General features: G+C 47.4%; 1 pseudogene across 1 annotated transcript; it reads left to right on the top strand.

The window, feature by feature from the left end:
• The first annotated feature begins 2860 nt into the window (after positions 1–2860).
• LOC309831335 (myelin-associated neurite-outgrowth inhibitor-like) lies at positions 2861–3449 on the top strand (annotated as a pseudogene). The gene has a single exon. The product of its transcript is annotated as a myelin-associated neurite-outgrowth inhibitor-like (transcript).
• The last annotated feature ends 1593 nt before the right edge of the window (positions 3450–5042 follow it).

Raw genomic sequence — 5042 nt, 5'->3', positions numbered from 1 at the left:
AGGTTACATCAACTCAGTTCTGGTCACTTGCAGAGAACAGAGAGCTGCCTCTCTCCCAGTGCCAATCCCAGAGGAGAGAATCAGATTGGCCCTTTTGGGTTAGGTTTCCCTGTAGTCCGATTGATAAGGTCATCGGACCTTAGGATAAAAATGGCTGCTGGGGCCACCTCTGTGAGGAAGGGCAGTTTTTAGAGGAAGAATGTTGTGATAAACTGGCTTACCATGCATCAAAGGAAACGGACAATCCAGACTGTTGGAACTTTGTCTAAAATAAAAATAATTTCTGTGTGAGGGTCTGAGGTGCTCCCCTATGAAGAAAGAACATGAGGTTTGGCCCCATTATTATGTGGTAGGTACTTTTTATCTGAGGCCCTTGATTGTCTACTCCCTGTTTCTTTTTCTTTCTTCCTTTCTTTCTTTTCTTTCTTTCTTTTCTTCCTTCTTTCCTTCCTTCTTTCCTTCCTTATTTCCTTCCTTCTTTCCTTCCTTCCTTCCTTTCTTTCTTTTTTTAATTTGATATAATTCACATACCATAAAAGCCACCTGGGGCTTCCCTGGTGGCGCAGTGGTTGAGAGTCCGCCTGCCGATGCAGGGGACGCGGGTTCGTGCCCCGGTCCGGGAGGATCCCACATGCCGTGGAGCGGCTGGGCCCGTGAGCCATGGCCGCTGGGCCCGCGTGTCCGGAGCCTGTGCTCCACAACGGGAGTAGCCACAACAGTGAGAGGCCCGCGTACCGCAAAAAAAAAAAAAAAAAAAAAAAAAAGCCACCTTTTTATTTTTTTAATTTTGTGTTTTTAAAATAATTTTATTTATTTTGGCTTGCCAGGTCTTAGTTGTGGCACACGGGATCTTCGTTGCGGCATGCAGCCTTCTTAGTTGGGCATGAGAACTCTTAGTTGCTGCATGCATACGGGATCTAGTTCCCCGACCAGGGATCAAACCTAGGCCCCCTGAATTGGGAGTGCAGAGTCTTACCCACTGGACCACCAGGGAAGTCCTACAACCTTTTTAAAATGTACAAATCAGTGACTTTTAGTAGATTCACAAGCGTTCTGCAACTATCACCATTATCTGTTTTCCAGTCCATTTTCATGATCCCAGATGGGAACCTCATACTCGGTAGCGATCACTCCCCATTATTTCTTTCCCCCAGTCCTAAGCAACCATGGATCAACTCTCTGTCTCTGTGGATTTGCCTATTCTGGGCATTTCATAAAAATAGAATCATACAATATGTAGCCTTTTGTACTTGGCTTCTTTCACTTAGCATAGTTTTCAAGGTTCATACACGTTGGCATGTGTCAGTGTTTCATTCCTTTTTATGGCTAAATATTCCATTGTATGGATAGACCACATTTTATTTATCCATTCATCAGTAGATGGACATTTAAATTACTTCCACTTTTGGGGTATAACGCTACTTATGAATAATGCTACTATGAACATTCATGTACAAGTTTTTACGTGAACGTATCTTTTAAAAATTTTTATTTATTTATTTATTTATGGCTGCGTTGGGTCTTTGTTGCTGCGGGCGGGCTTCCTCTAGTTGCGTTGAGCGGGGGCTACCCTTCGCTGTGGTGCACAGGCTTCTTATTGCAGTGGCTTCTCTTGTTGTGGAGCACGGGCTCTAGGAGCGAGGGCTTCAGTAGTTGTGGCACGTGGGCTCAGTAGTTGTGGCTTGCGGGCTCTACAGCACAGACTTAGTAGTTGTGGCACACGGGCTTAGTTGCTACGCAGCATGTGGGATCTTCCTGGACCAGGGCTTGAACCTGTGTCCCCTGCATTGGCAGGCGAATTCTTAACCACTGTGCCACCAGGGATGCCCCAAAATGTTTTGTTAAAGCAGCTGCACCATTTTACTTTCCCACCAGCAGTATATGAATACTCCAATTTCTCCAGCTTTGCCATCTTTTTGATGGTCGATTGTTTTGATTATACCCATGCTAGTGGGATGCAGTGGTATCTCACTGTGATTTTGATTTGCATTTCCCTAGTGACCAATGATATTCAACATCTTTTCATATCCTTATTCACCTTTTGTGTATCTGCTTTGTAGAAATGTCTGTTCAAACCTTTTGCCCATTTATCGTTGGGTTGTCATTTTACTGATGAGTTATAAGAGTTAAAGAACCTTTAAGATTCTAGACCCTTCTCAGATATATGATTTTTCCCATTCTGTGGGTTGTCTTCTTTTTCTCAATAGTGGCCTTTGATGCACAAAAGTTTTAAATTTTGATGAAGTCCAATTTATCTACTTTTTTTCTTTCGTCACCTGAACTTCAGGTGTCATATCTAAAAAACCACTGCCTAATTCAAGGTCACAAAGATTTACACTTATGTCTTCATATGACTCATAGTTTTAACTCTTGCATTTAGGTCTTTGATCCATTTTGAGTTAATTCTCATATATGGTAAGAGGTAGGGGTCCAACTTCATCATTTGCATGTGGATATCCAGTTGTTCCAGCACCATTTGTTGAAAAGACTATTCTTTCCTTGTTGAGCTGTCTTAACGTCTTTACTAAAAGCCTTGGTGTTTTTTTTTAAGCTAAATTCCCAGAGTTGCTCAATAGCTGACTACAGTCAGCCAAGCATACAATACGCAACTGAATGTGATTAAGATTATGTGAAGGGCGACTGCGCAGCGTCGGCAGGGAGCGCGGGCTGCGAAGAGGCGGCCGGGCCGAGCCGGGCGAGGGGGAACGCGGACCGGAAAGGCGGCGGCGGCAACCTGGGCCTCGCGGCTCAGCCGCGCATCGGAGCAGGCCTCCGCGGCGCGCGCCCCTCGCCGAGCCCGCCCCGGGCCGGCGAGCGCTGGTCACCGAGGCCCAGGCCGCCGCCGCGGCGCGTTCTTGAAATCATGAATCCTGTTTATAGCCCGGGTTCTTCTGCGGTTCCCTATGCAAATGCCAAAGAAATTGGATATCCAGCTGGTTTCCCCATGGGTTACGCAGCAGCTCCTGCCTATTCCCCCAACACGTACTCTGGAGCGAATCCTACCTTCCAAACAGGTTACACTCCTGGCACACCTTACAAAGTGTCCTGTTCCCCCACCAGCGGGGCGGTGCCACCGTACTTCTCCTCCCCAACCCCCACCAGACCGCTGGACACCCCTAGCGAAGTGCCTACCCCCAGCAGAGCGCGCACGCACAGCAAGGCACGTACTACCCCCAGCCCCTGTATGCAGCCCCGTCACGTCATCCACCACACCACAGTGGTGCAGCCCAACAGCATGCCAGCGACGGTGTCCCCTGCTCCCATCCCTCTGCCTAGAGGCAACGGGGTCACCATGGGCACGGTGGCGGGGACCACTATAGCCATGTCAGCGGCTACCTTGCTGACTGCCCGCCCACTCCCCAACTCCTGTCGCCCCCCACCCCATCACTGTGCCCACTTATCGGGCCCCAGGAACACCCACCTACAGCTATGTGGCCCCTCAGTGGTGATCACCCTGCAAACGTTTTCGGATGGAGCTGTGCAGTCACATCGTGGAGGTTCCACAGCTGGTGCTGCAGGCCTTGGGCCTCCAACCAGGACTTTGTTCTTAATGCTCTCGATACTTAGCTAAACACTACTACGGCCGGCCCAGCAGGTCCCAGCGCCCTCAGTCTCCAACTGACTCTGTGGGTTGGTCTTAAAGCAAATCCTGTTTGGTGGGCTGCCAGGCAATTTTTTAGCTAACTGTAATGAAAAAAAGGGAGTATTAAGCTATTCTGAATCATATCTAGCTGAATGCATGTTTAAAAATAAACAACACAAAAACAAAGCTTGTTCCATCTACCTGCAGTGACTGATGCAGAACCATCATATGCAAAATCCAAAGGAATGGAAAAGTATTTTACAACTTGTATCATCAATGCACTCTTGTAATGTATGCAAAGTTTTAAAGTTATAAGTGTTAAAGTGAATTTCTTCATAGAGCATCTGAAATCTCTTTGATGATTCTTCAGCCTTTTGGTGTTGACGTGGGTTGCCAATTCGAAACATGGACTTCTACTTTCCACCCATCTGTTCCTTTTGCACGGACTGCACTGGGAGAGAGTTGCAGGGACAGGGAGAGTGTGGGGAGGCCACCGCTGCTTGGGGTGCAGCCAGGTTAATGGCTTTCTCTCCATTTAGGCTTGTGGGGTCAGTGTGATGTGGACGTCCTTAGGGATTACCATAAATCCAGTTAGGGACAAAAGGTGGTTTATGTATCAGCAAAGCAATGTTCTCTATCTAAATTTTCATTACAAATCTCTTACAGATAGAGATGATGCTTTCTATATGTTTAATGGAAAAGTCCTATGTAGAGCGAAATTATTTTCCTGGGATGGAAGATATGTGAAAGAGAACCAGCCACACTTGGAGGAGGTATTGCTCTCCTTTATTTAGCTTAGAAAAATCATTCCTTTCCCCCGCCCCCTCGGGGGAAATGTTTGAGTCACCTGAAAACATATGTAGGCATTGTTGTTCTCCCTCCCACAAGGAAGGGCAAAGACTTCATTCAGCTGTGTGTTATGAAGAAAGTTGTATATTTAAGAACTTTTAAAAGGGAACAAAACTTTATTGGATATTGATTGTTCCTTGTAGAGAGGCAGGGCTGTGGCTGTGTTTCGGCCCATGCACTCGATGGGGACTTGTCCTCTGAGACCACCTGGAGGGCGCTCGTGGAGATGGCTGTGGGGAGGTGTGAGGGAAGGGCTGGCGCCTGTTGTCTGTGAGCCCCTTTGGCCATATCTTCTTGCGGCTGGGGACACTCAGCACAAAGCACGTGTGGACAGCAAAGGGCCAGGCAGCATCAGAACGTGTTTGCCTGCCAGAACTTATTACAGAAAGGATTTTGTGTTTAAAATCTGAATATTGTACATAAGAAACCAAGAGGATTTTTTGACTAAATGTGCCCAACTTGTATCGATGGGTGTGTGTGTGTGGGTCTGTCCTCAGATGAAGTCAGAGGGGGTGGGGGGTGAGGGTTGTTCCCTTTCAGCGGTCTGTCAGCGGTCTGTCACCCCAACGTCATTTCAAGCGCTGTGGGCCTCAGGTGGGGAGGGCACCTT

This window comes from Grampus griseus, assembly GCF_964374135.1.
Source record: "Grampus griseus genome assembly, chromosome: 12".
Classification (NCBI taxonomy): Eukaryota; Metazoa; Chordata; class Mammalia; order Artiodactyla; family Delphinidae; genus Grampus; species Grampus griseus.
This window is presented reverse-complemented; position numbering and strand designations above follow the sequence as displayed.